The following is a 22,500-nucleotide window of genomic DNA, read 5'->3' as shown; positions in this document are numbered from 1 at the left end:
AGCCTTGGCTTCAAGGTCACAGTAGTCGTCAGGGCAGCAGCAGCAGCAGCTTATCAGTCGTAGGCAAACTGGTAGACAGGAAGACTTACGAGCTTTCACGGGAACATGACGAAGGGAAGGGGGGGAACTTGGTGATGATGGGAATTTAGTTATCTAGCAACGAAAAGTATTTACAGTAACGAAGAGTATTTACTTTTCGTTACTGTACATTGATACTGATCTACAGTAAGACTCGTGTTTGGCATTTCTAGATGAAGGTTGAAGAATGGTATGAGTTTGTGTGTGTGTACTCGCAGGTTAATTGTATGAAGGTACATTACACAACCTTAGATTTTTTACAGTTGTTTTACACAAACAAAAATGACCTAGGTGAACCCAGTAAAGTCAAAGCGGAGTACTTATTTCAAATGGGGGTCTTTTTCATTACACGTGATTCACAGAAACTGGTACATGAAGACGCTGGTAGGAAAAAAACCCACACACAGTTGCAAAAGAGGAACTCATTAAAATACATCTTTGCAATGGTGTAGTATTCATCGCTAATCGCCTTTGCACCATTTGTTTCCACCCATAATCAGTATCACAGAGGCAGAAGAGAAGCCTATGGTGTGTCCTGATTGTGTCTATAAAAAACTTATAGACACGATCAGGAAAAGAAATACAGGAATTTTGTAGAGAGATAAAGGGGAAAGAGATGGAATGACCAGGTTGAAAGGGTGTCTGTCTTCTTAGGTAAGGAGGTGTCACTAGTAATGGGGATGAGAGGTGCAACAGGGGTGGGAAGAGAAAATATATTTCTGGGAAGGGGGAACGGTTAAGGGGGTGTGGGCGTGGAGACAGCAGGGAGGGGAGGAAGAAGTTGCCTTTGTGGGTGTTAGGCCACGACATGAGTTAGGTCAAGTAGATTGAGAAAGATGGAGGTGTATTGAAGGGGCAAGGGATAGACAGAGTTGTTGCCAAGGGATGGTGTTCATGGAAATAATAGGTCTCCATGGTGGGGACTTATTATTTCCTTCATGGCTGTAGCGTTAATCCCGTAGGGGTCACATAGCGTCTGTAGAATGAAAGGCAAGAAGAATCAACACAAAATCTCATTATGCTTACTATAATTCTGATCTTGGGAGGTGGCAGCAAGAGCAGATGCAACCCAGCCAGTAGACTCATACTTACACCCATCACTGTGTATAACTTGTCATACACGAATGTTACTACTAACACTTGAACCAGGAGTTTTTTACTGAGCTGTTGCCTTTGCATGTTTAAGGAAGGGGCCGTTCAAATTCTTTGAATGGTAAGCCTTTAACAGGTGTCATCCTTGACGGGTGTACCTCCTGTGACTGCCCCCTTGACGGGTGTACCTCCTGTGACTGCCCCCTTGACGGGTGTACCTCCTGTGACTGCCCCCTTGACGGGTGTACCTCCTGTGACTGCCCCCTTGACGGGTGTACCTCCTGTGACTGCCACCTTGACTGGTGTACCTCCTGTGACTGCCCCCTTGACGGGTGTACCTCCTGTGACTTCCCCCTTGACAGGTGTACCTCCTGTGACTGCCCCCTTGACGGGTGTACCTCCTGTGACTGCCCCCTTGACGGGTGTACCTCCTGTGACTGCCCCCTTGACGGGTGTACCTCCTGTGACTGCCCCCTTGACGGGTGTACCTCCTGTGACTGCCCCCTTGACGGGTGTACCTCCTGTGACTGCCCCCTTGACGGGTGTACCTCCTGTGACTGCCCCCTTGACGGGCGTACCTCCTGTGACTGCCCCCTTGACGGGCGTACCTCCTGTGACTGCCCCCTTGACGGGCGTACCTCCTGTGACTGCCCCCTTGACGGGCGTACCTCCTGTGACTGTCCATTACTGTTAATTTTGCTCCTCAATTTTCCCTCGTCAGAGGTCATCCAGTAATTTTGCCACAGAGTATTCATCTCACTAGTGACTACATGACAGTTATCTGTCCTTCCTTTACTCCCAACCCTTCTCGTTTATCTCCCAGAGAAGGAAGTAGGAAAGGGGAAGAGGAGGAGCTACTGTACTTCTCGTGTTTAACTTAAGGGGCACGTAAGTTCCCCTGTCTTCTAATAATATGTTCATTTTTCCACTATAACTTACCTTGTCCATAATTACTATCGCATTTGCTTTGTCTGTTTCGTAATGCGAAGTCCAGGATCTTTCCTAAATTCATGGTATAACTTAACAAATCTTTGAGGACAATTGTGTTGCAGAGGTCTGAGCTTTACTCAGACCTCTGCAACTTTACCTTACGAAAACAGACAAAGTAAATGTGATAGTAATTATAGACAAAGTAGATTATAGGGAAAAAATAAGCATGATATTAAGAGACAGGGAAACTCAGGCGCCTTCCAGTGAGTGAGGATGGAATGTAGTGAAATTTCTGTGAGTATTAATTATTTTTACATCTTGCTTCCAGAAAAGGGATGAGGCGAACGCTCCAGTTATTCCCATCTTTACTTCTGGTAGTCAGGATTAAGATTGCTTGAGGGGAGGGGGGAGGAAACGAACATTTTGCAAGAGAGAGATGGGGGATATGATTGGTGAGGGAAGGAGAAGAGATGGGGGGGGGGATGAAGAGGAAGGAAGAGAGGGGGACAGAGAGGAGGGTAGGTCTGAAAGGTGGAAAGAATGGTGAGAGAAGGGAAGGAACAGACAGTGCAGGGAATGTTTGTGTGTGTGTGTGTGTGTGTGTGTGTGTTCACCTAGTTGAATTTCCATGTTTGTGTTTGCTGGGTTCAAGGTTCTTCACGTGCTGGGCTCCGCCTCTTAACCATCAGTCGAGCAGCGAGATGTTGACCAATCTCATGGTTTCTGTTGTATTTATACATGATTGCCAGTATGGAGTTTGCCTCCACTATTTCCTCCCCTACGACATTCCACTTACTACCCTCACACTCAAGACGTTTTTCATTATATATATTTGGTTCATTTTACTGTTTAGTATCTATCTGTTCCCAACCCTTCTGGACACTGAAAATACCTCTAGATTTTTTTTTGTAGAAATATCTCCTCTTAATCTCCGTTCCTCCAGTTAACCGAGTCTCCTTACAGCTGTGGTCTCTTATTCGGCACCAAAGTTCCTTACATATTCTCTCTCTCTCTCTCTCTCTCTCTCTCTCTCTCTCTCTCTCTCTCTCTCTCTCTCTCTCTCTCTCTCTTTCTGTCTCTTTCTCTCTGTTTCACCCTCTCTCCCCTTCTCCTCAGCAGGTGTCTGTCACTCATCAAACGGGCCGACAGCAGGACTAACACACAAGTGTTCCGACCCATCGGTTCCTTGAATATATTATGTCCCAACTGAGCTTTTAAATAGATGCCCGTCTTATCTCTCAATCTCCTGTGTGTGTGTCTGTGTTTATATATATATATATATATATATATATATATATATATATATATATATATATATATATATATATATATATATATATATATATATATATATATATAAAATATCGCAGTAATATCACAGTAAACAGGTGATATCACAATATGGAGAACAACCACTATGCAAAAATAGTGATCTTCAAGCGCTTTCGTGATTTCTCATATCATGAAAGTGCTCGAAAAATCACTGTGTGTGTGTGTGTGTGTGTGTGTGTGTGTGTGTGTGTGTGTGTGTGTGTGTGTGTGTGTGTGTATGTGTATGTGTAACGTAATCTTGTATCTACTAAATAACATAAATTCCTCTAGGTACACTTGTCTATATCTTTTAAAATAATCTGTGTACCAACGGCCTCCTTCAAGACAAGCAAAATTGCTCAGTTGGAAAATGTAGATAGAACCTTCACGACTCGTGTAAACTCAGTCAAGTACTTAAATTACTGGGAGCGCTTGAAGTCTCTAGAACTGTACTCCTTACAACGTAGGCGAAAAAGATGCAGCATAATCTACCCCTGCAAGATACAGGAGACATTGGTCCCAAACCTACACACTGAAATTACTATTAATAAACACAAGAGGCATATCAGACGGTGTAGGACACCTCCAATGAAAAGCCGCGAAGAGATGAGTACACTGAGAGAAAACTCAATAAATGTTGAGGGACCACGACTCTTCAACGCTCTCCTTTCATGCCTAAAGGGGATTTCTAACAAATCCCCTAGCTCTCTTCAAGAGGGAAATCGACAGATTCCTCAAAGCTGTACCTGATCAGCTGGGTTGTGGTGCAAACGTTGGACTCTGAGCAACAGGCACTAACAGCTTGATCGATTAGGCGAGCAACCAGGGGGCCTGTTATGGGACCGGGCCGCGGGTGCGGTGACCTCTGGAAGTGATTCCAGATAAGCTTCAGGTAGTGTACACGTATCAGAGATTTTGTGAGGTGCTTCCCCAGTACATTATCACAAATCTTTTCTCCCTCGGGGATATCATGACAGTATTGCAAACAGACGTTGTCAGAATCAGCAGGCATATCCTCAGTAGCAAGAACACCAGCATCAACACCAACCACAACCACCACCACTACCAACCACGACGACCACCACCCACAACCATCCACCACCCACCACCACCCAAAAGGCAGATGTTTATACACGTGTCCTCATGGGCGGGTCGCGTGCTAAAGACTCCCACAGTTATCACCCTTGTGTCGTCCTGGCGCAGAAAACATAGTCCCAGGAGCGTCTTCCTGCTCGCTGCTGGAGAGATAGATTCGCCCTTAAGCAAGGGATACACACTGGTCAATGTCTTGTTTTCATACACGGTCCATCAGGTTGATTAATTGAAGACGATGAAGGATAACCTATCAATGCCCCGCCGACCTGCCCATCATGAGAGAAAGTGGATGGGTGGAGGGAATGGATGGATCAACCTTCCATCCCATCCCCATAGAGTCTCAACCTTCCCGGTGCATTTTTACCATTTCTTCTCTTGCATCCTTCGCTCACATCATCCCATCTCGTCTCGTGTACCTTTATATCATCACCATTCCTTACTATTCACCCTTTGCCATCCATATCTCTGCTCATGCACCCTTTACTATCACAACTCTTCTGATGTACCATTTCACCATTCTCTAGTGATAGTCGAAGTGTGTGTGTGTGTGTGTGTGTGTGTGTGTGTGTGTGTGTGTATGGCTCAGTCATAGGTTACTTTTCTTAAATTCATTGTATTTATTTGTGAAAAGTCTGAGCAGCCATCGCGTACCTTCAGCCTAACAGTTTAGGAAGTTGGTACGTAACCACTGCATCTAACACTACCCTAGCAGCTGCTGTATCTAGCAAGTTTAAATGAGTTAAATTATGAGATTATGCTCTAGTGAACGTCAGGATATACAGGATATATGTTGGTACAACAAAGTAGAATGAACACACATCAGTAAAAGAGGGAAATCCACAGGAGACAACGAGGAAGGAGGACCTGACCAGCTAGCTCAATATCTGATTCTTGGATGAAGGTGCACTTAAGGGTATCACAGAACTCCTAGAAGACATCAGAAATCATCAAAGAGCAAGGAGAGAATATAGGCATCTCCCAAAACCCATCGACATGCGAACTGCTGTTCACCAAACAACACACCATCGAACAAGTCACAGCCGCCTTGCAAGGAGTCAGTCACTGATCCCACTAAATGCACTCTCTTTAGTATCCCCTTGGGTTTAATGCTATCGATGAGATAAAAAAACACTGACCTCTATCCGTCTCTTAGGTAACTTTTTAAAATGCTCTCCGTCCTTTGTCGACCCCGGAATGGGGTTGACAAAGGAGGCAATGCGCACTTCCACTCAGAATAAGGGGACTGGCATAGACACAGCCTCTCGGATTGCTCTACCAGCCTTCTTACCCTCGTCCAATGGATCCAACGAACTGGTGAAGGAAATTTGTACCAGGAAGTACGCACAACAGGGCAGGAATGAATGACCCTATCAACACAGACGACGAGACAAGCTGAAACATCAGCTCATAACAACCCAGTTGGGACTGTCCCATCACGAAAAATACCTGCTAGCTATGCTAGCAGGTGCAGGCTCTGTTAATGAGAGAGCTCACCTTTTAGCAGTGAGCGCGCATAACTCGAGGGACTTTCTCTTAACAGTAGTCATCGCTGCGACTGGCACACGTCTTATTGCAGTGGATCTCTGACTTGCTGCCCCTACTCATACCGAGTACAAGTGTATTTGCGGACTAGCAATAGTCGACCAGTATGGTTTGCATGATCTAAACTGTTCGAGTTCCAAAGGTTGGCATGTTAGACTCAATAAAGCCAACGAGATCAAGAGAAGCCTGGCTACAGCCTTCTGCCCAGCCCAGAAAAAAAAACATGATCTTTACCACCCAGCACCCGGGATGTATCTGTCCACTCCTCTGACGGGATCACATTATATCCCTGGAAGAATGGAAGACTACTGGTGTGGGACTATATTGGTACATCTATCCTGGTCGACACCTACATCCTTTATAGTGTTGGACAGCAGGGTGGTGTTGCTGACCACGGGGAAGATCATAAGCTCAACAAGTATAGGGATTTGGCAAACCTGTACAACTTCCTCTGTATAGGATCAGAAACCCTTGGCTCCTGAGGAACACATGGCATGGATTTCCTCGAGGAGCTGGGTTCCAAGGTCATCGAAACCACCAGAGATAAGATGACAGCCACCTTTCTTTTCCAGCACCCCAGTGTGGTGATCCAGAGAGGGAACATCTTGGGTTTCCGACCGGCGTCCGAGGAAGTCGAGGAGCTCCACAATTTAAATTAGTGTTTCTCCAAACTTTGTAAATCTAAATGCATGTAAATTCCTGTACTCATAAACATGTAAGCTTATGTTCTAAGTATCATTTAAATAAAAGACTTAAAAATCAACAAAAACAACACACACACACACACACACACACACACACACACACACACACACACACACACACACACACACACACACACACACACATTTACACACGAGTAACCAGTATCATTACTCTTCAGCTGGGATGAACAAATCAACACCCTACACACATTTGTTACTTTCTCAATATTGTGAAATATTATTGCATGGACGTAAGTGGTGGACATGTGATCTGTAGTGAGATAGTGAAACTCGTGTAAATAGTGAGAGGGACACCAGCTGGGGAACTCACAAACTATGTTGGGATATGTTGCAGGAAGGAGATTGAGGGTAGTGGAAATGCGTCGGAGAACACTGCAGGGTGTCAACATTATGCGGAGAATAAGGAATGAAGACATTGCAATGTGCTGTTGCAATACGAAAGGTATACAGATCAGCGAGTGGAGGAGGAGCCTAGATGGTTTGATCATTTAGAAAGAGTGGAGAAGGACGGGATGATGAAAAGGGGTGTACAAATCTAGGGTGGACAGGAGGTGGTGCAGGGTACGTCTCGGGACGAGTTGGAAGCAGAGTCTTAATGATGTTTCGCGAGGTAGTAGGGGCTCGAGCATGACTTCTTGCTAGTTCACCAATTTTATCTATTAGGCACAACATTTTCTTTTCTCTCTCTCTCTCTCTCATATATATATATATATATATATATATATATATATATATATATATATATATATATATATATATATATATGTGTGTGTGTGTGTGTGTGTGCAAGACAAGCCACAGAGGGTGCAAATCTTGTCTTGCATTGTTAAGATCGCCTGCCTACGATTGTTTTACATAGAGAGAGAGAGAGAGAGAGAGAGAGAGAGAGACAGAGAGAGAGAGAGCAACCCGCGCGTGCAGTGACGGGGTGAATTTATTTACACGTTTATATTATATCGAGGGAACAATATTCTGTCAATAGCTGGCTGGTGGGTTTTCATGAAGGTAGATCCATGGTGTCTACACTCCCGGCGTCCAGTGTTGTCATCGTGTCTACACTCCCGGCGTCCAGTGTTGTCATCGTGTCTACACTCCCGGCGTCCAGTGTTGTCATCGTGTCTACACTCCCGGCGTCCAGTGTTGTTATGGTGTCTACACTCCCGGCGTCCAGTGTTGTCATCGTGTCTACACTCCCGGCGTCCAGTGTTGTCATCGTGTCTACACTCCTGGCGTCCAGTGTTGTCATCGTGTCTACACTCTCGGCGTCCAGTGTTGTCATCGTGTCTACACTCTCGGCGTCCAGTGTTGTCATGGTGTCTACACTCCCGGCGTCCAGTGTTGTCATCGTGTCTACACTCCTGGCGTCCAGTGTTGTCATCGTGTCTACACTCTCGGCGTCCAGTGTTGTCATCGTGTCTACACTCCTGGCGTCCAGTGTTGTCATCGTGTCTACACTCCCGGCGTCCAGTGTTGTCATCGTGTCTACACTCCCGGCGTCCAGTGTTGTCATCGTGTCTACACTCTCGGCGTCCAGTGTTGTCAGTCGGCGTCCAGTGTCATCGTGTCTACACTCCTGGCTACATCGTGTCTACACTCCTGGCGTCCAGTGTTGTCATCGTGTGTCTACACACTCTGGCGTCCAGTGTTGTCATCGTGTCCACACTCCCGGCGTCCAGTGTTGTCATCGTGTCTACACTCCTGGCGTCCAGTGTTGTCATCGTGTCTACACTCTCGGCGTCCAGTGTTGTCATCGTGTCTACACTCCCGGCGTCCAGTGTTGTCATCGTGTCTACACTCCCGGCGTCCAGTTTGTCATCGTGTCTACACTCCCGGCGTCCAGTTTGTCATCGTGTCTACACTCTCGGCGTCCAGTGTTGTCATGGTGTCTACACTCTCGGCGTCCAGTGTTGTCATCGTGTCTACACTCTCGGCGTCCAGTGTTATCATCGTGTCTACACTCTCGGCGTCCAATGTTGTCATCGTGTCTACACTCTCGGCGTCCAGTGTTGTCATCGTGTCTACACTCCTGGCGTCCAGTGTTGTCATCGTGTCTACACTCCCGGCGTCCAGTGTTGTCATCGTGTCTACACTCCTAGCGTCCAGTGTTGTCATCGTGTCTACACTCTCGGCGTCCAGTGTTGTCATCGTGTCTACACTCCCGGCGTCCAGTGTTGTCATCGTGTCTACACTCCCGGCGTCCAGTTTGTCATCGTGTCTACACTCCCGGCGTCCAGTGTTGTCATGGTGTCTACACTCTCGGCGTCCAGTGTTGTCATCGTGTCTACACTCTCGGCGTCCAGTGTTGTCATCGTGTCTACACTCTCGGCGTCCAGTGTTGTCATCGTGTCTACACTCTCGGCGTCCAGTGTTGTCATCGTGTCTACACTCTCGGCGTCCAGTGTTGTCATCGTGTCTACACTCTCGGCGTCCAGTGTTGTCATCGTGTCTACACTCTCGGCGTCCAGTGTTGTCATCGTGTCTACACTCCCGGCGTCCAGTGTTGTCATCGTGTCTATACTCCCGGCGTCCAGTGTTGTCATCGTGTCTACACTCTCGGCGTCCAGTGTTGTCATCGTGTCTACACTCTCGGCGTCCAGTGTTGTCATCGTGTCTACACTCTCGGCGTCCAGTGTTGTCATCGTGTCTACACTCCCGGCGTCCAGTGTTGTCATCGTGTCTACACTCTCGGCGTCCAGTGTTGTCATCGTGTCTACACTCTCGGCGTCCAGTGTTGTCATCGTGTCTACACTCCCGGCGTCCAGTGTTGTCATCGTGTCTACACTCCCGGCGTCCAGTGTTGTCATGGTGTCTACACTCTCGGCGTCCAGTGTTGTCATCGTGTCTACACTCCCGGCGTCCAGTGTTGTCATCGTGTCTACACTCCCGGCGTCCAGTGTTGTCATCGTGTCTACACTCCCGGCGTCCAGTGTTGTCATCGTGTCTACACTCTCGGCGTCCAGTGTTGTCATCGTGTCTACACTCTCGGCGTCCAGTGTTGTCATCGTGTCTACACTCCCGGCGTCCAGTGTTGTCATCGTGTCTACACTCCCGGCGTCCAGTGTTGTCATCGTGTCTACACTCCCGGCGTCCAGTGTTGTCATCGTGTCTACACTCCCGGCGTCCAGTGTTGTCATCGTGTCTACACTCCCGGCGTCCAGTGTTGTCATCGTGTCTACACTCCCGGCGTCCAGTGTTGTCATCGTGTCTACACTCCCGGCGTCCACTCCTGGCGTGTGTTGTCATCGTGTCTACACTCCCGGCGTCCATCGTGTCTACACTCCCGGCGTTGTCATCGTGTCTACACTCCCGGCGTCCAGTCTTGTCATCGTGTCTACACTCCCGGCGTCCAGTGTTGTCATCGTGTCTACACGCCTGGCGTCCAGTGTTGTCATCGTGTCTACACTCCCGGCGTCCAGTGTTGTCATCGTGTCTACACTCCCGGCGTCCAGTGTTGTCATCGTGTCTACACTCCCGGCGTCCAGTGTTATCGTGTCTACACTCCCGGCGTCCAGTGTTGTCATCGTGTCTACACTCCTGGCGTCCAGTGTTGTCATCGTGTCTACACTCCTGGCGTCCCGTGTTGTCATCGTGTCTACACTCCCGGAGTCCCGTGTTGTCATCGTGTCTACACTCCCGGCGTCCAGTGTTGTCATCGTGTCTACACTCCCGGCGTCCAGTGTTGTCATCGTGTCTACACTCCCGGCGTCCAGTGTTGTCATCGTGTCTACACTCCCGGCGTCCAGTGTTGTCATCGTGTCTACACTCCCGGCGTCCAGTGTTGTCATCGTGTCTACACTACCGGCGTCCTGTGTTGTCATCGTGTCTACACTCCTGGCGTCCCGTGTTGTCATCGTGTCTACACTCCCGGCGTCCCGTGTTGTCATCGTGTCTACACTCCCGGCGTCTAGTGTTATCATCGTGTCCCGGCGTACACTCCCGGCGTCCATCGTGTCTATACTCCCGGCGTCCAGTGTTGTCATCGTGTCTACACTCCCGGCGTCCAGTGTTGTCATCGTGTCTACACTCCCGGCGCCCTGTGTTGTCATCGTGTCTACACTCCCGGCGTCCAGTGCTGTCATCGTGTCTACACTCCCGGCGTCCAGTGTTGTCATCGTGTCTACACTCCCGGCGTCCAGTGTTGTCATCGTGTTTACACTCCCGGCGTCCAGTGTTGTCATCGTGTCTACACTCCCGGCGTCCAGTGTTGTCATGGTGTCTACACTCCCGGCGTCCAGTGTTGTCATGGTGTCTACACTCCCGGCGTCCAGTGTTGTCATCGTGTCTACACTCCCGGCGTCCAGTGTTGTCATCGTGTCTACACTCCCGGCGTCCAGTGTTATCGTGTTTATACTCCCGGCGTCCAGTGTTGTCATCGTGTCTACACTCCCGGCGTCCAGTGTTATCGTGTCTACACTCCCGGCGTCCAGTGTTGTCAGAGAACCAGCAAACTTGATGTCTGCAGAGAAGTGGGGAAGGAAGCAGAGGAAGTGCTGGCGGCACAGTATACAAACCCGAAACTTCGTCTCCAGAGTGACGCCGGGAGTGGAAAATGAGTTATGACGATGGCTTAGGGAAAACTGAACCTTGCATCACTGGACGAGAGGAGACATGGTAAGGATGTTGAAGATATTTGTGGATATAGATTAAGCAAACATGTACAAACTTTCTGCCTTCCCCCTCCCTCCCATTCCCTCAAGATGGGAGGGGGGGCTTTGATATTGACGAAGGGCTTATGATCCAAGCAATTGGAGCCAGTATCCGCGCATACCCAGTTATGACGGCACCTACACACACACACACACACACACACACACACACACACACACACACACACACACACACACACACACACACACACACACACACACACACACTAACACACACACACCAAAAGAATATTTAATATTATAAATAACTACATAGCTTGCAGGCATATATAAATCATACCTGAATGTACGCTATTGTAGTAGAGTGTATACAGTGTATTTGCTATATACTTGGATGTAATTAAGATAGTTATATATATAACTGTATCTTAATTACTGTATCGTATACCTGGATACACTGGATGAGGTTGCTGGATATACTTGCTGACACAGCTGGGTAATCTCTGTACCTGTGTTATACTTGCGATATACCTGAAAATATGATGCAGTTGGATATACCTGTGCTTTACCCGGATATGCTTGAGATACAGCTGGTGGGAGGCAGGGAAGGACCAGAGGGGAGGGAGAGGGAAGGGGAAGAGAGGAAAGGAAGGGGAAGGAGAGGGAGAGGCGAGACTAGGCTAATGAGAAGAAACCTTACGCGATAAGGGGTTTCTCTGTTGCTTCCTGGGGACCTGGGTGATCCCTCAAGCTAGGGTGATCCCTCAAGCTGGAATGATCCCTCAAGCTGGGGTGATCCCTCAAGCTAGGGTGATCCCTAAAGCTAGGGTGATCCCTCAAGCTAGGGTGATCCCTAAAGCTAGGGTGATCCCTCAAGCTAGGGTGATCCCTCAAGCTAGGGTGATCCCTAAAGCTAGGGTGATCCCTCAAGCTAGGGTGATCCCTCAAGCTGGAATGATCCCTCAAGCTGGGGTGATCCCTCAAGCTAGGGTGATCCCTCAAGCTGGAATGATCCCTCAAGCTAGGGTGATCCCTCAAGCTAGGGTGATCCCTAAAGCTAGGGTGATCCCTAAAGCTAGGGTGATCCCTCAAGCTGGGGTGATCCCTCAAGCTGGGGTGATCCCTCAAGCTGGGGTGATCCCTCAAGCTGGGGTGATCCCTCAAGCTGGGGTGATCCCTCAAGCTAGGGTGATCCCTCAAGCTGGAATGATCCCTCAAGCTGGGGTGATCCCTCAAGCTAGGGTGATCCCTCAAGCTGGAATGATCCCTCAAGCTGGGGTGATCCCTCAAGCTAGGGTGATCCCTAAAGCTAGGGTGATCCCTCAAGCTGGGGTGATCCCTCAAGCTGGGGTGATCCCTCAAGCTAGGGTGATCCCTCAAGCTGGAATGATCCCTCAAGCTGGGGTGATCCCTCAAGCTAGGGTGATCCCTCAAGCTAGGGTGATCCCTCAAGCTGGAATGATCCCTCAAGCTGGGGTGATCCCTCAAGCTAGGGTGATCCCTAAAGCTAGGGTGATCCCTCAAGCTGGGGTGATCCCTCAAGCTGGGGTGATCCCTCAAGCTGGGGTGATCCCTCAAGCTGGGGTGATCCCTCAAGCTGGGGTGATCCCTCAAGCTGGGGTGATCCCTCAAGCTAGGGTGATCCCTCAAGCTAGGGTGATCCCTCAAGCTGGTGTGATCCCTCAAGCTGGGGTGATCCCTCAAGCTGGTGTGATCTTTCAAGCTGGGGTGATCCCTCAAGCTGGTGTGATCCCTCAAGCTGGTGTGATCCCTCAAGCTGGGGTGATCCCTCAAGCTAGGGTGATCCCTCAAGCTAGGGTGATCCCTCAAGCTAGGGTGATCCCTCAAGCTGGGGTGATCCCTCAAGCTGGGGTGATCCCTCAAGCTAGGGTGATCCCTCAAGCTAGGGTGATCCCTCAAGCTAGGGTGATCCCTAAAGCTGGTGTGATCCCTCAAGCTGGGGTGATCCCTCAAGCTGGGGTGATCCCTTAAGCTAGGGTGATCCCTCAAGCTGGGGTGATCCCTCAAGCTGGGGTGATCCCTCAAGCTGGGGTGATCCCTCAAGCTGGTGTGATCCCTCAAGCTGGTGTGATCCCTCAAGCTGGTGTGATCCCTCAAGCTGGGGTGATCCCTCAAGCTGGTGTGATCCCTCAAGCTGGTGTGATCCCTCAAGCTGGGGTGATCCCTCAAGCTAGGGTGATCCCTCAAGCTAGGGTGATCCCTCAAGCTAGGGTGATCCCTCAAGCTGGGGTGATCCATCAAGCTGGGGTGATCCATCAAGCTAGGGTGATCCATCAAGCTAGGGTGATCCCTCAAGCTAGGGTGATCTCTCAAGCTAGGGTGATCCCTCAAGCTGGTGTGATCCCTTAAGCTGGGGTGATCCCTCAAGCTGGTGTGATCCCTTAAGCTGGGGTGATCCCTCAAGCTAATGTGATTCCTCAAGCTGGGGTGATCCCTCAAGCTAGGGTGATCTCTAAAGCTGGGATGATCCCTCAAGCCAGGGTGATCTCTCAAGCTGGAATGATCCCTCAAGCTGGTGTGATCCCTCAAGCTAGGGGTGATCCCTCAAGCTAGGGTGATCTCTAAAGCTGGGATGATCCCTCAAGCTGGTGTGATCCCTCATGCTGGGGGTGATCCCTCACGCTGGGGTGACCCCTCAAGCTGGGGCGATCTCTGAAGTTGTGGCGATCCATCAAGCCGGAGCGATCCCTTAAGCTGGGGCGATCCCCCAAGCTGGGGTGATCCCTCAAGCTGCGGTATTCCCTAAGGCTGGGATGATCCCTCAAGCTTGAGTGATCCCTCAAGCTGAGGTGATCCCATATGATGTTATATCTCTTGATCTTATTTTATAAGCTAATAACTTTAAGATAACATTTGACAATTATTAAAATCCCTCTCAATATTTTGTCATGATTTTCTAAGAGTGTCCGAGTTGTATTAGTTATAAGAGCCGGACTTCTTCAGGCACTACATCAGGTCCAACCGTGAGGGGGAGGGGGAGGGGGAGGGGGAGGGGGAGAAACGATGTATAGTGAAGGTCTTCAGTGTTTAAAGTGTTTCTTTGGAAAATTATCACTTGTCCGATTAGGTTATTGTGTACTATATACGATGTCTCTCATTTAAGATAATGGCAATCTAGTTTGTTGGTTTGGTTAATTGGGTTAAAAGCGTATCTTAATATTAAAATGTTACGTGTCACACACACACACACACACACACACACACACACACACACACACACACACACACACACACACACACACACACACACACACACACACACGCAAAAAGTAAAGTTAGAATTGCCGACAAAATGTTAGTTGAGTGGACACTAAAATGTCACATTAGTTGCATCTTTGTCCATTTACCTAATAAAAAGAAGTAAATGCAAAATATAGCCTTAACGAAGCAAAATTCAGTACCTCCAAGGCACGGTCCTGGTGCCCTTGCTGTTTCTCATCCCTCATAGTGGACTTAGATCGTAATACTGCCCGCAGATTCTCATCATCCCAAAGGTCAAGAATAAAGAATACTTTAATCCCTAAATAATGATTAAGGTAAATTCTCAGCACCGAGTTTACTGCAGTAATTGTCTTTTGAACGCTCTGTTGCCTCCTTTGATAAGTGGATCTATGTTCACAGATTCAGAGAGTTTTAGGGATCACACTTTCAAGTAAACACTTTCTCCTAAATACAGATTTTTAGGCCTTTGCCGCCGCAACAGGTGCTTTATTGTGCATCACATCCATCCTGCCAACGGTAGGGCAAAAACATGTGGGTGAACACAAGACCTAGGAACTATGCCCTTAAATAGTTAATGTAAAGTGCACCTAGTGCTGTAATGTTGATATTTTGCTATTGAGACTTTCCATTTACTTTATTCTGCCAGTACATTCCACGTCTCACATCCTTACTTGCATCGCCTTAAGAAACCCTCTACTTTGCCCAGACAACGAACACTTAAGATACTGAAGTTGCAGGAGTAGTCTTAACCACAGAACATGTTAAGCTGTCAGATGTATAGCAATACCGACAAGCTGGGAAGAAAAAAAACACTTATGTATAGTTGAGGACAATTATTAATGGAAATATGGAAATATGAGGATAGAGGATCATTGCAGAAAGCCTACTGCTTCACCCTTGTCAGGTAATTCACAAAATCTTTCATTCTCACTCGTGTATTTGCCTAAGATGTAGACTCGTATCTATTCAGGGGGGGTCTCAGTAGACTCAGCTTAGAGGAAAAGGAGGTGTTAATATAAATCAATATGAAGGGGAAGGAGAGGAAAATAATGCCTTACTAGGCTGAAATTGGGCGTGACGTGTCTCTTAAGAGGCACGTGAGTTCCCCCGTCTTCTAATAACATGGTTTATTTTTCCACTATAACTTACCTTGTCCATAATTACTATCGCATTTGCTTTGTCTGTTTCGTAAGGTGAAGTCCAGGATCTTTCCTAAATTCATGGTATAACTTAACAAATCTTTGAGGACAATTGTGTTGCAGAGGTCTGAGCTTCGCTTCACTTTATGAAACAAAACAAATGTGATGGCAAATATGGACAAGGTAGATTATAGTAGAAAAATTAACATGTTCTTTTTAGAAGAGAGGGGTACTTGCGTGCCCCTTAAGGACTGAAAGTGAGTATAGATATGCTCGCTGAAGGTGAGTATTATATATTCACGAGCGAAAAGAATCATCACATATTACTTTGGGTAAAAAGAATAAGCATCGCGTGTTTACGTCGAGGATTGGAGCGAGCGTGACATGATACAGTTAAAGGGAGAAGTACGTCTGATATGACACGCGAAGAGCGGTGCTATGACACGCGACGAGTGGTGCCACGCGCGTGACACAATGACACACTAAAGCGTGCGCAGCTTGTCAGCACCCAATGTTACTTTAGCGTGACAGCGGAGAAAGACACTTCAGTGACGTGGCGTTAATTGCAAAAGCTCATATGTGTTATTCTACAGTGTGCATGAGAGCGTTGTCAAGATTGGACGACACAGCATGGAAGGCAGGCAGATGTGTAGATACGTAGTCAGTCAATCAGTCACCAAATCGATCCTGATGCCCGGGGGCCATGCAGAGAATAATGTCGAGCCATAAAATATAACTCGTCTAATTTTCCAGGGCAGGGAGGAAGGGGCTATTCTTGCTTCTATGGTCGAGTTTTGTCTTCAAGGGCGAGTGAGCTGATGCCCTGATGGACTCTTGATAGCAGGAAAGTCTGCAGCTACCAACCAACCCTTTGGAAGACCAGTTGAACACTACGAGTTAAGTGCTTCCGCGGGCACGTATTAAAAAAATACGATCCATTAAGGTAAATAATTTGCTTTACGCTATCTATTAACAGGTGGAAGTTGCGTATTTAGGGACGAGCACCAGCATTACGCTCGCCCGCGCAGAGTAGCCGCAAGATCATATAACGAAACTTTCCGCAGTGTTGCGTGCGCAGGTGACCGCCGCTCAGCCAGAGCAGAGTTAAAATTTGAGCTGTTAAGGAGACCGCAGGAGAGCCAATTAGCGGTCGTCGCCAGTCATTACACTCTTCATATTTTACGTTGTGTTGGTCATTTATCTAAATATATCGTTTATCACTCTTGACGTAAAAGACATTTGACGGTGAGACTATTTTGAGGCATTACCGCCGAGTTAGTCTTATGAAGAGCATATATAATTATTTATATTAAAAACTCGCATATGGTAATATATATGTATCAGCAAGTTGTGTGCGGACGGTGAGATGGTCATACTAGCTGGCTTGTCCCATGCTCTAGTGTTCAGCTCAACTGGACAAGATGATGATGAGTAAGACGTCTGTGTAACACCCTGGTTATCTTTATTTCTCGGAAATATAGATACCGAAGTGTTGGGCGTGTCTTGTTTATCTATTTGTCGGTACTGTATACCGGTAATGTTTTGATCAACTGGGCAATGAGAATAAAAGTAAATAGTATGCTACTACCGGCTGGACGTAGAATAATAATATTTATTTCTAAACGAAAGTACAGTATAAAACTGGTAACAAATGTCGTGAAGTGTACATAAGTGTGTTGTTACGCATGAGAAGAATGCCCCTGAGAACGTTCGTCGACTCGACCCTCGCAAATTAAGCATGGCGGGGCACTCCAACCGTCACCACAAAAGCATCAGTTCCAAAGTGGTGTTGGAACACCATACAGTATACCTCTTCCCCGCGTCACTGCCCCACCTGGCAGCCGCCACTCTCTCCGTCTCAAAGAACATTTTCAAAAATTTAAACCACCGACAGCCGTTGGGAGCAGCGGGGCGCGATGCGCATGGCGGCCGTCAGGTGTCACGAAACTGACGATCGATGACGGCATCGTCAGTCTATAACGTACACGCCGGTAAGGATAATTAAAGAACTACAAGAACATGAGGAAGGGAAGGTAAGGGGGTGTACTCGACTGTATCAGAATCGTTATTTCAGAGCCATGGACGTTACTTACCTCGGAGATTGGCTGCTAGGCGCCTCGGAGGCCTACATATTTTTTTTTCAGAGAATAACCGGTGGAGGTAGTTAGCGAAGCGCCTTTGTATCTGCTGTAACTGCTCGTCCCAATGACTGTCAAAGAGTAAATTGCCTTTTCACCCAATCTAACAAAGCCAATGCCAGATAAACATAATTGCCACAATGAAATTTATTAATGTTTAGTCTCTCTTAAAACAACAGACGATCCATGAAGAGAAGAAATGTTGACGATATACGATACAAAACCTACATAATATTGACTATTCCTTTATAAATCTTACGTAAAACTTTGGCGAAGGAAGCCGACCTATGGCTGAGTGACAGCAATTACAAGACAGTTCCAGAAATCGTTACAGATGACATATCTTCATTGAAACGAAGTTTAAAGCGAAACTTTATCATCCTGAACCGATATTAAGGTGATGCCTACCATGGACCTGCCAACATGAAAATGAATGCTGTCTTTGAGGCTCGAAATAAAAAGAATTAAAAAAAATAACTTTTATCTCGAGTTTATTCTCCATTTAATAAGATATACGAGCCTATCATTTATCGCATTTTCTTTAGTATTAAGAATTATATTCATAGGAAAGGTGTAAACTCATAAACGTTATACAGTACATGGGGAATGGTTTGATCCGAGGAAGAAGAGGGTAGGTCTAGTTTCTCGTCTCAAGAACCCTTCCAGCATTAAGTCTTGAAGGAAGTTTCGCTAAGAAATGTTAACACAGATCCTCCCCGATTTCCGACCTACGCGACTTACGTCCATCCGAACATACGACCGAAAAGAATGCACTATAAATTAGAAAAATAATGATACGTACAACTAAAGAACATCAGTTTGTGAGTAACAACACTTAAGATAATAGAGCAAAGTGATAAAAAAAGAGATAATCATGACAGAAATTTATTAGGTAAAAAGAATGTTGTGCAGGTATATGACTATATGTCATGTTAACATAATTCCCACGTCCGTTCATTTCCAGAACCGACAGACCGATCGGCTGATCGGAACGGAACTCGGACGTAAGTCGGGGAGAATCTGCACTATAAGACCGATTATTCTACGACCTTGACTGTAAGTAACATTATTTGTACAGCGCTGTATGGCCCTTGTGGTTTAGCGCATGTTTTTGATTATAATAATAATTACATTATTTGTGATATATTTTCTCGCCTGGTAAAACTGCTTTGTACAGTAACAAGTACACAATTTTAGTTTCCTGTAATAATGTTTGGTAATATTACCGACAATATGTTAGGTAAAAGGACACAAATGAAACTAATACGACATTTTATTGTGGCAACGTTTCTCTCTCCAGGAACTTTGTGAGACCGCTATAAACAGTACAGGGACACAGGGTATATACAGGTAGGTAGTAACAGTAGTACTTGTGGTGGCGGTAGCAGCAGCAGTAGTAGTAGTAGTAGTAGTAGTAGTAGTAGTTTAGCTTTTAATAAAATTGTCTTTCCCTTAATGTCGGCTGTTGCTGGCTAGGTTAAACAGCCTCTTTAGAGTGATAAACTTGGACGCTGAGTTTCTTATATTTTGTTAACACACAACGATTTATGTGTACACTGAAACACGGCACCCGCCACCATGGCCGGCTCCAGGCGGTTTGCACTGCCTTGTCTGAGAATCGAACCTCCAACGTTTCTCACACACTTTCTTACCATCACCTGTCTTGGCCCAGCAGCGAGAGTCGTGACTCTCATCATGAAGAACGGAGTTTCACCCCTAACCAATTAAAAAAAAAAAGTGTGTCATTGAACAGGAGGTGCGAGTCTACATATCAGGACACAGGGGTTACCCTATCTGCATATCTTGACACAGGTTACGTGTGGCACGTCATGTGTTGCGTGTTGCGTGCGTTTACGATGCCTTTATGATTCAAAATGACAGTTTCGTGGACATTACCCTGCGAACTGTTTACATCACCGCTGACGTCACCTGTGGTTGTTGCTGGGAGGCGTCACCACACAGTACCACCAACTTTCTTACTTAAATATTCCAATCGTACGTGTCCTTCATTACTTTCGTTATCGCATTTTCTTTGCTCCATCTATCCCTTCCCACTTCACCACTCGCCCACCGGCACCACCCATGGGATGGTGGGCGGCAGAAGGTGGGTTAGGGGAGGGTGGAGAGGCAGCCGACCATTACTTGGCGTCGCTCAAGGGTCAGCCCCCTTATCTGGGGTGGGGAGGTTCACCTTAATAAGCTAGGGGATGTAGGTGTGGGTGTAGTAGTGGTCCACAACAGGCCCTCCTCCTCCTCCTGCTGCTGCTGCTTGTCCTTGCTGTAGGTACTGCTACCTCTGCCCTTCTGCTGCTACCCATGCTGTTGCGCCTGCTGCTGCCTGTGACCATTGCCCTCTGGACGATCGTTAACCTTTATGCGATCGTTAGAAACTGATCACTGGCGCCTGTACGCCTGTTGGCCTCCGGTCAATAGTTAGACGCTGGGCGATCCTCAGCCGTTGGACGATCGCTGGCCTCTGAACGATCGTGAGGTACTGGACGATCGCTGGCCTCTGAGCGATCGTGAACTACTGGACGATCGCTGGCCTCTGAACGATCGTGAGGTACTGGACGATCGCTGGCCTCTGAACGATCGTGAACTACTGGACGATCGCTGGCCTCTGAACGATCGTGAACTGCTGGACAATCGCTGGCCTCCAAACGATAGTGGACTACTGGACGATCGCTGGCCTCTGAACGATCGTGAACTACTGGACGATCGCTGGCCTCCGAACGATCGTGAACTACTGGACGATCGCTGGCCTCTGAACGATCGTGAACTGCTGGACAATCGCTGGCCTCCAAACGATCGTGGACTACTGGACGATCGCTGGCCTCTGAACGATCGTGAACTACTGGACGATCGCTGGCCTCCGAACGATCGTGAACTGCTGGACAATCGCTGGCCTCTGACCCATGGTGGACTACTGGACGATCGCTGGCCTCTGAAGAATTATTGGCCTCTAAACTATTCTTAGTCTCTAAACAATCGTTGGCCTCTGGGCTACAGACAGACGTAAAAATGAGAGGCAGGAAGGGAGGAGTAGAATAAAAAAGAATTGGGACGGGGGAAAGAGAGAAGGGAAGAGGAATAAGAAGGAATGGAAATCTAGTAAGTTGGAAGATGATAGAAGGGTGATGAGGCCGAATGGAAAGACGGGCAGAAGGGAGAAGAAGATAGGGAGTAGAATAAAGCAGAAATAGGAAGGACAGGTAGGATTCACAAGGTAAACAACTCGATATTACTCGTGAGAAAAGTTAATTATCACGAGGGAGGATCTCCAGTGACTATTTGTGTGGTGGAGACACATGCTAAACACCTGTGTCCACCACCATGACAGGTTCACTGTGATTCCCCTGTGGTTGATTCCCTTTGGCTGACTTCCTATGGTTGGCTTCCTACGGTTGACTTCCTATGGTTGACTTCCTATGGTTGACTTCCTATGGTTGATTCCTTGAGTGTATTCACTTTGCTTTGGTGTGCTACACATGACTCCAACGTGATGAGGAAGCACTACACAAAACATCTGCATCAAGACACGAGTGGTAAAACACCTGCTTGATGGAGATACTAGTGGTAAAACACCTGCTGGACGGAGACACAAGCCTTAAGAGCATAAGAAAGAGCACTGCAGTAGGCCTACTGGTCCAGACGAGGTTCTGTTAACTCTCAATTAGTTCCCCCGGGATGTTTGACCCGAGCGGGTTTGTCGCTTTTTAATGTAACTTAACAGTAATAGTATTGGATTCAGCTCAGAGTGGTGGAAGCTCGATCCTCCGTCCTCTTCTCGCGGCTGGTATCTCGTTACTGAACCAAGCACATCTGATTCTTTGTACAGAGAGTTTCAGGAGTCTTCGACCATGGGTAAAATCTGGACATGGGGAGGAAAATTTGAACGTGGGGACAAAAATTGAACATTGAAAATTTGGACATGGGAAAAATTTGGACACGCGGAAAATTTGGACATAGGAAAAATTTGGACACGGAGTAAAATTTGGACATGGGGAAAAAAATGTACATGAGGAAAAATTGGACACTTGGAATGGGGAAAATTAGGATATTTGGACATGGGGAGAATTTGAACATTTGGACATCCTGAAATGTGTCAAACCGGCAACAGAAAAGTGCCTTGGTTTGTCGTGAGTCCAGACTTTTCGAACAACCTGTACATGTTGAAGAGAGAGAGAGAGAGAGAGAGAGAGAGAGAGAGAGAGAGAGAGAGAGAGAGAGAGAGAGAGAGAGAGAGAGAGAGAGAGAGAGAGAGAGAGAGAGAGAGAGAGAGAGAGAGAGAGAGAGAGAGAGAGAGAGAGAGAGAGAGAGGCGTTGCTGAACAACCTTATTCATATGATTACATTTCTCTCTCTCTCTGGTAAAACTATTATCAAGCTATAACTTGATGAAGCTCAACACAAGAGCGAAACGTCGCCCCACTAAAAACTTCCTCTGCAACGCTTCTCTATCTTCAGTTTTGTCTGCAGAGAGTCGTTTCTATTCTCCATTTTGTACATAAACACAAAGATATCTGCTTCACGCCATTTACTCTCCCAATATAACTTTCACAATTTTCTTGTAGCATAATCCAGCTGTCGAGTATCTACCT

The 22,500-nt window shown here is 47.1% G+C and overlaps 1 protein-coding gene and 1 long non-coding RNA gene across 6 annotated transcripts in view; one reads left to right on the top strand and one right to left on the bottom strand.

The window, feature by feature from the left end:
* The window catches only part of pros (homeobox protein prospero), a 353,602-nt gene that overhangs the window by 113,695 nt on the left and 217,407 nt on the right, over positions 1–22,500 (bottom strand). The gene's annotated exons all lie outside the window — the stretch shown is intronic.
* LOC138852340 (uncharacterized) overlaps positions 1–22,500 on the top strand; it is a 286,701-nt gene that overhangs the window by 157,944 nt on the left and 106,257 nt on the right. Inside the window, exons 2-3 of the long non-coding RNA XR_011391670.1 lie at positions 18,865–18,956; positions 19,201–19,250. This is a non-coding gene — a long non-coding RNA (uncharacterized lncRNA). The remainder of the gene's footprint in view (positions 1–18,864; positions 18,957–19,200; positions 19,251–22,500) is intronic.

Source organism: Cherax quadricarinatus, chromosome 7, assembly GCF_038502225.1.
Source record: "Cherax quadricarinatus isolate ZL_2023a chromosome 7, ASM3850222v1, whole genome shotgun sequence".
NCBI classification, from domain to species: domain Eukaryota; kingdom Metazoa; phylum Arthropoda; class Malacostraca; order Decapoda; family Parastacidae; genus Cherax; species Cherax quadricarinatus.
The sequence above is the reverse complement of the archived record's forward strand: the minus strand, read 5'-3'. Positions and strand labels throughout refer to the sequence as shown.